The sequence below is a fragment of the Trachypithecus francoisi genome, unplaced genomic scaffold (assembly GCF_009764315.1).
Source record: "Trachypithecus francoisi isolate TF-2019V2 unplaced genomic scaffold, Tfra_2.0 Lachesis_group1, whole genome shotgun sequence".
NCBI lineage: Eukaryota > Metazoa > Chordata > Mammalia > Primates > Cercopithecidae > Trachypithecus > Trachypithecus francoisi.
In genome coordinates, this window is record NW_022681454.1 from 62,223,794 (window position 1) to 62,235,599 (window position 11,806).

Sequence of the window (11,806 nt, forward strand, 5' to 3'; positions counted from 1 at the left end):
CAGAAGAAATATAGTGTTTTTTTGTTCTTGTTTTTGTTTTTGTTTGCTTGAGACGGAATCTCGCTCCGTTGTCCAGGCTGGAGTGCAGTGGTGCAACCTTGGCTCACCGCAACCCCCGCCTACCAGCTTCAAACAATTCTTCCGCCTCAGCCTCCCAAGAAGCTGGGATTACAGACACCAGCCACCATGCCTGGGTAATTTTTATATTTTTAGTAGAGATGGAGTTTCGCCATGTTGGTCATACTGGCCTTGAACTCCTGACCTCAAACAATCCACCCACCTCGGCCTCCCAAAGTGCTGGGATTACGGGCGTGAGCCACTGTGCCCAGCCAGAAATACAGTTTAAATAAAGTTGGATAAGATGATTTGGGATCTCTGGTCTGTCCACATTTTTTTTTTTTTTTTTGAGACGGAGTCTTGCTCTGTTGCCCAGGCTGGAGTGCAGTGGTACAATCTCGGCTCACTGCAGCCTCTGCCTCCCAGGTTCCAGCAATTCTCCTGCCTCAGCCTCCCAAGTAGCTGGGAGTACAGGCACCAGCCACCACACCCGGCTAATTTTTGTATTTTTAGTAGAGATGGGGTTTCACCATGTTGGCCAGGCTGGTCTCGAACTCCTGATCTCAGGTGATCCGCCCTCCTCGGCCTCCCAAAGTGCTAGGATTACAGGTGTGAGCCACCGCACCCGGCCAGTACATATTTTTAAAATAGCAAGTATCCTTCCATTAAAGAAGCATTTTCTGGCCATTATGAGGACCATGGGGAAGTATACTGTGTAGACAACATGAATACATATGAAACAATTAAAGGGCAGTGCAAAGCAGTAAGCAATAAATCAATTAAAGTGTGGAATTCACTGCCTAAGGTTTTGCCAATAAAAATATGTAAGTGTTTGAACTCTTCTTCTGACGCTTTTGGAGTGGTGTTTTTATTTCATTTCTTAATATATTTTCCAGGGAAATTATCTGATCTAGTTTATCTAAATCTTTTGAGACATTTCCTATCCACCTTCTCCCTTTCCCTGGCAACTTGTAAAAGTGCAAATGTGTGAGCTGCATGTTTCTGCTTAATCTGTTAATGCTCAGCCATTTTCCAAAGGCGATTGTAATCAGTACTCTAGCAAACTCCCTACCATGAGGCCCTACCTTCTGCTAACATCGTGAGTGCTCATCTCACATTCCTAAGGACAGAGTCTCCAGAGGTCAAAGGAATCGAAGGAATTTGTGAAGCAGTTCAACTGTGATGTCTCACTACAGCTGTGGTCATGCAATACACAAGGAGAGAGTTTCAGGACTGCAGCCATCAACACTCAAGATCCCATGAAACTTTCAGCCTAACTGATGGTCCCACTGATTCCTCACTCAGAACAAAACATATTCACCAAGTCTCACTTTCAGGACTTCATTCCTGATCCTTCTGGGGTAGAAGGTGCAAAAACCTGGTTTGTATTAGAGACGTTAGGAATATTTCTTTTTTTTTTTTTTTTTTTTTTGTTGAGACAGAGTCTCGCTCTGTCGCCCAGGCTGGAGTGCAGTGGCCGGATCTCAGCTCACTGCAAGCTCCGCCTCCCGGGTTTACGCCATTCTCCTGCCTCAGCCTCCGAGTAGCTGGGACTACAGACGCCCGCCACCTCGCCCGGCTAGTTTTTTGTATTTTTAGTAGAGACGGGGTTTCACCGTGTTAGCCAGGATGGTCTCGATCTCCTGACCTCGTGATCCACCCGTCTCGGCCTCCCAAAGTGCTGGGATTACAGGCTTGAGCCACCGCGCCCGGCCAGGAATATTTCAATAAGGCTAACAGATTTCCATGCTGAAGAGCACAAAAAATGGAAGAGCTAATCCCATTCCCTTGGGAGATCAGTTTAGCTACTTTAATTGTCATAATCCTATTTGTTAAACAAGTATCCTTCCCTAAATCCATAGTATACCCTTGTTTTTTTAAATCCCACGTGTCAAGTGAGAACCGAAAGGAGGAGCCTTGCTTCCAGCTTTAAATACAGCAATAACCAGGCACGCCTGGATGCATTTGTTTTTAAAAAAAAGCCAGTTTAACTTCTCAAAGGAATGAAATCACTCAGAAGATGAGACTTTTCTGAAATTCACTATTTTTAAAACAGTAGCTTAACAGGGTTCACCATAACTACCCCTTGCATTTATTTCAATTTTCCATAGCATTATGTCTGCAACAGAAAACAAAAGCTGTTTACTATACCAGATGATTCAATTTTCCACTAAATCACCCTAAATTGGCCACATTTGCGTCAAGCACAATGCGGTATACTACCTAATATGTAAACGTCCTTATAAAATGTACACTGACTTATGTTATTCTGAAGTAAAACGTTACATGCTCAGTATTCTGAGTACCACAGAACAGCTATACTTAAATGATGGCAGCAAACAACTAAGAACACCATAAGCTCTAAAAAAAAAAAAAAAAAACCTCAAATTCAGGAAAAAAGACAAAGAACATCAGTCTTTGGGTAAGAAAATCTAACTAGATTTCTATATAGATATTCAAGTTTCTTCTGCTGCAAGCCTGATTTTTCAAAGCGATACCTACTATTATTTAAAGGAAGATCATGTAATTCCCCAAAACAAAAATCATACAAATTTTAAATCTATTTAATCTAAAAATAAAAATATGCCTCTAAACTACTTTTGGAATAGAGTTACAACATCAAGTCAACAGCTGAAAATCAGACCTATCAAAGGGTTAAGAATTGTTGCTTTACACAAATGTGTATAAGGTGTATGCTGTTTGCTTTCACATTGTAATCAACATATCTGTGAAACACCTTATTCATATTAAGCTGAAAAGGGACTATAAAAGCTCCAGTTTTCAGCTATTGTTCATCCTTAAATGTTCAATTTTACACAAAACATGGCTTCCAAAGTAGTAGCACTGGAGAAACCACTGTAATAATTTAAATCTGGAAATTTGTGGCCATTCTAATTATAGAAGCTAAAAATATTCAGTGTGTAAGCTTTGGGGATCACTCATGGAGTGAAGAGCACTGTAATCATTTTCAAGGGTTCTCCAAATCGTGTGTGTTACTTGGGGGCATAAATTTAATACGAACTATATAGTGAAATGGTTGATCTCAAACTGCTGGCTATTAGACTCAATTTTTCAATATGATGCTTGATGAACCTTGGTTCCAACTCAGCTTTAGCAATAAAAAGTAAAAGTCCTAGAGAAAAAAAAATATGTAAAGCACAGCTTGAGTCACTCAGAGTAACAGCTTAAGAAAAGTGCTTAAATGTGTTGTTCATTCATTCAGCCAACAAACATTTATTAATATGCCAGGAACTGTTCTCAGTGCTGGCACAATTCAACTCAAGAATAAGGAATGTTGAAGAATACAATAACAATAATAATAACTAACATATATGGCCATTTACACTGCTGAACAAGATTTCATAAAGATCACTTTATCTGTTCCTCATAACTCCTCAGTGAATGAGGTTTTATAATTATTTTAATAAGGAAAAAAGACACAGATGATTTTTTTAATTCTCAAAATCAAACAAATATAAGCAAGAAAGCCGGATGTTCAACTCATACCTTCCAAATACAAATCTGTATCGGTCATTGGGCAATACAAAATTACAAGATGCTCTGCTTTTATGTAAACATTGAGGACAAGTTCTGCATGTTTCTGAGTGCTGTATTAAAGTTACTTAATATTGTTTTGGTTTAGGTTTTTTGTTTTTTAGGGATAAAGTTTCAAAGATTCAGACTATCATTTTTACAAGTTCAAAATGTTTATAATCTCTTTATCCCATGAATTTACTTATTAGATGGAAGCATTGGTGAATGAGTTTGCCTGGTTAGCTGAGCCTTCTAAACAAATAAAAGAAGTTAACTCCCCAAGTATTTAAATCATCCTTACTTGGGAAAAGATACTGGATAAAAACTTTATGAGCAAAAAGCATGAAAGAGTACTTTACAAAAAAAGTACAGACAATAATCATATGAAAAGATAGACAAGGTACTCTGAGAAATGCAAATTAAAGCCACAATGTGATACAACTATACATCCAATAGAATGGCTTTAAAAAAAGACATACAAAACCCCTTTTGTAAGGATGTGGTGGAGACAATACTCTCACACAATGCTGGTAGAAATGTGGATTAGTACCAATTCTAAAGGAAGGCACTATCTACTAAAACCGTCCCATCAATTAAACTGGCAAAACACACAACTGAAATTCCCACATGCTCACCAAAAGACATACACAAGAATGGTCATAGCAGCATGATTCATAATAGCCAAAAACTAGAAACAACCCAAACAAAATGAGTAAATCAAGAACAAAATGGATAAATGTACTGTGGCGTTCTTATAAAGTAGAACACTATGCAGCAATGAGAATAAACTGATGCTTCACACAAAACAAGAATGAATCTCACAACATAATGTGAAGCAAAAGAAGCCACACACAAGAATACATACCATGTAATTCACTGATAGAAAGTTCAACGATAGGTGAAAGTAACCTACTGTCTCAGAAATTAGGAGAGCAGTTACCTTGGGGGGAAGTAATGACTTGAAGAGGGAGTTAGAGAAGGCTTCTGGATGCCAGCAATGGTCTATATTGTGGTCTTGGCACTGGTTACATGCATGTGTTCACTTAGGTAAATCGCTGAGCTGTCTACTGATGGTATGATGACATACAATTTTCTGACCAATGTATTTCAATAAAACTTAACAGAAGGAAGAGGGGAAGAGAAAAGAAGGAAGAAAGGAGAAAGTGAGGGAGGGAGAAGGGGGTGTAATGAAGTGAGGCAAAGTCCACACCTAAATAGTCCTCAACCACTGCGCTTGCTTTAGTTCTTACCTCTGTCTCCCTCTTCCGTTACTACCACGCTGTTTTCAGGTACTTTTCAATGTTTTCCATGTATTTGCCAATGAAGCCCATTTTAGTCTTCTACTTTGTAGTTTACTGTTTGCTATGGGATTAGAAATTTTATAATCAATCATAGAACAGTATGTGTATTAAAAGTAAACTGACTCTGAGGGATGTCCTAGGAGTAAAGTAAATTCTTTTTAATGTATTTCTTGTTTTACTCTCTATTTTGCCTGCTCAGAGGCTTTTTTTTGCTGGGGAACATGCCAAATGTAGGAGTTTCAAATAGATGAAGTTGTTACTAGACCTTATCAGTGAATATTAGATCTCCAGGCCAAAGCTAGAATTAACTAACACAGAAGTCCATATCCCACAAGCTTATTTACTTGAAAATAGTTTTAAGAATAATATTAACCAGTGAATATACTTAAAAAAAAAATCACCAATTTCTCCTTAAATAAGAAGGTATCCTCAAAATATTAAGAGTAGATTTTTCTAGTTGTGTCACTCATAGACTATTATAGCAGTGTTAAACATAACATACTCCTTTCTCATTTTGTATTTTTATTCATATTGATGTTTTTAATCTCCCAAAAAAGCATACTAGGAGTATTATTTAAAATTTTCTTAAGGTTTCTAATACAGAAATTCGAGTTAAATTCAAGTCAAGGAGTAAACCTTTTCCACACAATTATCCACAAAGTAAAAATACAAAACTCCAAAATATCAGTTGGTGGTTATTTATTTCCTTTAACATCCTAATTTCACTTAATTTCTTTCTGTGTTCATTCTACATGAAAAACAAAAGTTAGCTCTCAAGATGGTAGCTAAAACTGGCACACCCAAACTGAAAATTCTTCTCTCATGAAACACTCCCTGGATTGCAGAACCTGAAATAAAGTTGCGGCAAGTGGGCACTGCTACTGAGCGGAATTACCAACAGAAAATGGAAACCATCACTTTAAAACAGGATAAACTTTTATCTGCTTTAGTATCTTCTGCTGTGACTAAAAGGACATTCACCCATTCACTGACAGTGATTCGACAAACATGTATCACCAGTCAAAAGATAAAATATTCATTTCTACCTCCACCAATAATTTGCAGTTAAGTTTAAGAAAAGCATAGGTTCTCTGACATAGTTTCCTCTTCTTCTCAGTAAGCATAACAATCCCTTACATTTACTTAGTTATCAGGAAAGAAGAACAAGATGATGTTTTGGTTTACACAAACAACTACAGAGGCACATAGTTTCAACATTACTGTTTCTACCACTATCTTTTTCCAATACAGAGGCTCCTAAACTTACGGTGGGTTATGTCCTGATAAGCCCACCATAAATTGAAAATATTGCAAGTCAAAAATGTGTCAAATACACCTAACCTACCAAACATCATAGCTTAGCCTAATCTACCTTAAATGTGTTCAGAATATTTACATTCGCCTACTAGGCAAAATCATCTAACACAAAGCCTAACCTATTTTACAAATAAACTATTGGATATCTCATGTAATTTATTGAATACTGTACTGAAAGTGAAAAACAGAATGTTGTTATCAGTACTCGAAGTATAGACCCTACTGAATGTGAATGCTTTCACACCATTGTAATTCTGAAAAATTTTAACTCGAACATAGTAAGTCTGGAACCGTCTATATTCAGCGTCAAGTAAGACATTATCATTAAGGAATAAAATTATTGGCATCATTAGGAAGATTGGAAGAAAAAGTTTTATCTCTCTTTTGCCACAGCAAGTAAATAAAGCCATTAGCATTTATACAGTTGTTCATTTTTTAGAGACAGGATTTCCCTATGTTGCCCAGGTTGAGGTGCAGTAGCTATTCACAGGCACAATTTCATAGCAATTTTATAGGCACAATTTTATAGCACATGACAGCCTCGAACTCCCATGCTTAAGTGATCCTCCCAACTCAGCCTCCAGAGTATCTGCGACCACTGCACCTGGCTCGCATTGTATTTTCAATGTCTTGTTAGAAATGTCATTGCACTGCTGAGACTACCAAATACAATAAAAGCCATTGCCACAGAAGTATTATGAAAGTGGCCGGGGGCGGTGGCTCACGCCTGTAATCCAAGCACTTTGGGAGGCCAACGCGGGCGGATCACGAGGTCAGGAGATCGAGACCATCCTGGATAACACAGTGAAACCTCGTCTCTACTAAAAATACAAAAAATTAGCCGGGCGTAGTGGTGCGTGCCTGTAGTCCCAGCTACTCGGAGGCTGAGGCAGGAGAATGGTGTGAACCCAGGAGGCAGAGCTTGCAGTGAGCTGACATTGCACCACTGCACTCCAGCCTGGGCGACAGAGCGAGACTCCGTCTCAAAAAACTAAATAAATAAAAATAAAAAATAAAAATGAAAGTAGTTAATATGGCTTCTGACAAAATTAAATCAGCCTCTACAAATGATTTGTGTGTGTGTGTGTGTGTGTGTGTGTGTGTGTAAACATATATTAGGCAGAACTGAGTAAAGGGGAATCCATCCCTATTGCTGGAAAAATAACCAAAGGTGTGCACTACGGAGGATAAAAAGATCATCTTCGTGTCAGAAGAACAGAAGCATATTTTCCATTTTTGTGACCCAAATGTATCAACAGCTTAAATATTGGGAGAAAGGCAAAATGTATTTGGAATACAACTTAGCTGACCTTAAAACTTTATCCTCCTTTTCTCTAAGATTCCTACATTATGTAAAAGTAGTAAGATCCAGTTTTGTAAAGTCTTACTAGCTTCCTGGATGTTCTTTATCCATTTTGCCAAAAGACTCCCTAAAAATACATAAATTTCATAAATCACAGGTTGTCCTTGGAAACAGCATCAACTGAGATCCATGTTCTGCTTATAGCTTCCTTTGTCCCATCAAATCATGCATTCTGATTCCTTCCATTTAGCAATCAAGAAAAAACTGCTTAGAAATTTTAATCATCATTAGATTTTCCTCTTCTCAGTTTGTTCTTTCCACTCCCAATCTTATCTATCAACCCCAGTCTTAGATTTCATTCATATTATTTTAAATAAACACAAAGAAACTCCAAGAAACAAATATGTATCTCACCACACTTAAGTCCAGCAGAGTATCTCAGGACTCTTCTCCCCTAACAATAGCAGTCCTCATGGTCTACAGCACTCTCAGAGGCAGGCAAGGAATCCTGTTTATTTACATGATTCACCAGCTAGTGTGCATTTCTTTAAGTGTTGTCTTTTCCTTTAAGATGTAAGCTATGGCCAGATATCACTTTTATCAGAACAAGGGATCAGAATCTCAAAACTGTACCTGCCAGCACTCAGCGAAAACTGAGATTACCATCAGGGCCTACTGGAAGTTGTCCCAAAGGTTACCCGATTTCTATCACATTATTCCTCTAAATCTGATTGCCTTTATTTCTTTCACACAACATTTTTGTAAATCCAAAATGTCTCTTAATCATTTAAGAGACTGAAATCATAGCACTAACATTCAAATATCTAGAGTTATTTAATATTGACTACATGAACTAAAAGAAATACATTAATCTAAACTGAGAGTACATTCTGCCAGTCTCATTGGGTAAGATGTCTAATGTATGTTTGTAAGTCTCCAGAAATGACCCCAAAAGAGCAAATGGCACCAAAACCCTCATTCTGAAGAACAGTTAAATCCAAAATGTTGGGGGTTTCTTAGTTTTCAGTTCTTTTAAACATGGCTGGGACTATCAAAATATCCCATCTTGTTCTCATCACCCGCACTCCTACAAATGCTCTCTGCCTCAACAGCTCATAATGCAGTGGTACTGCTTTCATGTCTCCACCTACATACATGAGAGTTTCTGTGTCATCTTACTTGACAGTGTGGCATACAGTTAAAACAAATCATTCAATTTCAAGATCTACCACAAAGACCAGAATCCTATCAGTACTTTTAACTTTAAAATGAAAGTAAAAGTTTTTTCTCAGCTATAAAAGCTATAGAAAAATAAACAGGCACACTTCCTTTGAATGAAGTTATACTAATATGTTCAGTCTAAGTACTAAAATGACCATATAAATTATTTACATGCTAATATGATAGACACAAGAAAGACAGTTGTAGTCAGAGACGTTTTCAAAAGACATTACATTGGCTATAAAAAGGTACTGAATATTGTTCTAATGCCATTGACGAATCTACTCAAATCACAATGAAAAAAAATAAGCCCAAATGAGCAATGTACACTTTAATTAATTTAATTCAGGTAATATTACAACTCCAAGTCCCAAGATACAAGAAAAAAGAGAACTACAGTACAATACAGTGTCTCTTAGGAAAGGAACTGTTCCAGGATCTGAGACAATGAGCGTTTAGTACAGCCCAGTGTTCTTGATTTCTCATTAGGAGCAACTTTCCAGGGCACTGAAGCGAACTAGGAAAAGAAATGGGGAGGGTAAGCCAAAGGGGTCGCTGCTCTTCAGTGTCAAGTTGGAAAGAGCTTGCTGCGATCAATTATGCTGAGAAGGTAGGGCCTTGAGAGGGAAGGAAGGGTAGAAAAAACAGTTTTACAGAGCGCTGAAAAAAGTGACAGGACAGAGGTAGAACTGCTTCCTTCTCCATCTTTCACGTCAATTCAAGTTTTTCTTTTTGTTCTGTAAGAACTTTTGTCTTTATGGTGCTTGCTGCTGTTTGCTGATGTAGTTCCCAACTCCTGCCTTCCTTTGGTGACTTATTAACGGACTGGCAACGGCTGAGTAAAATGCACTTAAGAAAAAAGAAATCACCTCTCCTTGCCAAGACGCACATGCTGCCCAGTACCTGAGGAAGAGCTCCGCTGTAGCTGGCCAAAAGAAATTCCAGTTTAACCTCTGCCTCTCCTATCCAAATCCATTGCAAATAAATGTGTGTGTGCCACTTGCAGAGAATCTGCCTGACTCACCCCCCGCCTTCGGCGTGCCAGGGAGAGATGTAAATGCTCCGTCCTGGAGCGGGCAGTGAAGTGGGGACCGCGGCCTCGGTAGCACTGAGAGTCCCCAAATCTCCCCCTGTGATGGGTTTGGGGATGTGTTCCTCTCAAGTAGGTGCCTGGTCACAGGGCGACCACCCAGGCTCACAGTAACACACGTGTCACTGAGCCCGAGCCCAGCCCGCCGCAGACACTGGCCCCGCAGTCCTCGTAAAGACGCCCAGTTGCGCGCAAGGGACTTAGCAGTGAGGGAGAAGCAGGACCACCCAAACTTTTCCTCTAAACCCTAAGAAGGAAAAAAAAAAAGTACTTTTCCGCGGAAGCAGCCTCCACACACCGCCCGCGCCCAGCTCAGGGGATGCCCGGCCCGCAATTGACCTCTCTCTCCCTCCCAGGAGCGCGCTGAGGCCGCCTGCGCGCCCCACTGGATCGGCCCCTGAGCTCGCGCCCGCCCCAGCCGTGTAGCCAGGGACCCCATCGACCCTCCCGGCAGCTGCCGGGGCCAGGCGCTCACCTCCTGGGGTCCAGCTTCCGTCGCTCCTCCAGTTTGGCGGCGGAGTGTGGGGCTGCAGCGGCCACTGCCGCCGCCGCCGCCGCCTTCGCTGCCACCGCGGCCGCCGCCGCCACCGAAGCGCTGCCCGGCGCGCCGCCGGGATTGGAGGCTGGGGGACCGCGGAATCCCTGGAGGCGCGAGCCCGGGACGCGGCGGGGCCGAGCCGCGGGAAGTTGTCTGCGCGGGGCGCGGAGCGAGCGGGGCGCCAGTCACCCGCGTCCAAGTAGTCACAACTTTGCCGCCTGGGTGGGTGCGCGCTCCGGAGAGAGGCGAGCGCGAGAGAGCCGGGCAAAGGCGCTGGGGCGGGAGGCTCTTCGGAACAGGCAGGACTGGAACCTGAAGGGCCCGCGAGGGAGAAAGGTGGCGCAGGGGGGATATCTACACGGCCCGCGTGGTGCTCGGCGAGCGAGTGTGTAAGAGCGCGGGCGTCTACTCTAGTTTGCCTCCTGCAGCTCCTGCATATTTATGGGGATCTCTGATGTTCCTGCCAGTAACTAACGCTGCAGCAGTGGAGCCAGCCCGGGCGCCCCTCGGGAGCAAGCCAGGGTGCGGGGGCTCAGGGAAGGCGGCCGCGGCTGAGCGAGCGCGAGCCTGCGATCCATATTTAAAGCCGTAAGTGGCCTCGGCCGGCCCACTGCCCTGCCCTCGCTCGCGCCCGCCCGCCCGCCGGGCCCCCACCGCTAGGTGCCGCCGCTCGGCGTCAGCCGCCCGGGCATCCGCGGCGGGGAGGGGCCTCGAGCCGCGCCGCCTCCGCCAGGGGCTTGAGCTCTGCGCTCAGCGCCCGCCCGGAGCTGGCTGAGGACCCGGCTCCGGACCAGCCGCTCTTGCCTCCCGGGTTCCTTCTTTCTCACGCCCTGGGCTGGGTCCTAGGTCCAACTTTTTGTCCTACTCAGAAGAGTTCCCCATGGGGAGAGCCTGTGCTTCCATGCAGACCTAAAATTGCATGCGTTTCCCAGCTCAGATCACTCCTGACTCTACTTTATAAAACTTGGGGCGTATAGAGTGCTGCCGTAACACAGTGTTAAGTCATTGTTCACCTTTAACAAAAAATGTCTGAAGATAATGTGGTTGTCAACTGTGTCCTTCACTTATGTCACTGATGCCTTTCTGTCTTCCTTGGGAGTTAGGAAAACAGCCTTAGCAAAGTGATTATTTGTATTTATTCTGTTCCTAAGTGTAATTAATGAGGTTCAAGTACTGTTTGCCAAGCAAATAATATATCAATGACCCAACACCATTGCCATCGGTAAACCATTGAATCATAAGTAAAACATTAAGATATGAACAGACTGTCAGCACAGACACACCATATATTGTTTTGGGTGCTGCTAGAGAGTAGTCACTTAATGGATTTCAACCACATGGTATATCATGCAAGTGTATATCATTTTCCAGTAATACATATTATTTGTAATGTATATGTGGACATCACTGACCAAACTGTGTTTTCAACAGTAGCCACCAAAACG

At 41.9% G+C, this 11,806-nt stretch overlaps 1 protein-coding gene across 1 annotated transcript in view; it reads right to left on the bottom strand.

The window, feature by feature from the left end:
- SLC4A4 (solute carrier family 4 member 4) overlaps positions 1-10,952 on the bottom strand; it is a 397,907-nt gene extending 386,955 nt beyond the window's left edge. The window contains exon 1 of the mRNA XM_033214485.1: positions 10,299-10,952. The gene's annotated coding sequence lies outside the window, so the exon portion shown is untranslated. The remainder of the gene's footprint in view (positions 1-10,298) is intronic.
- Positions 10,953-11,806: the final 854 nt, after the last annotated feature.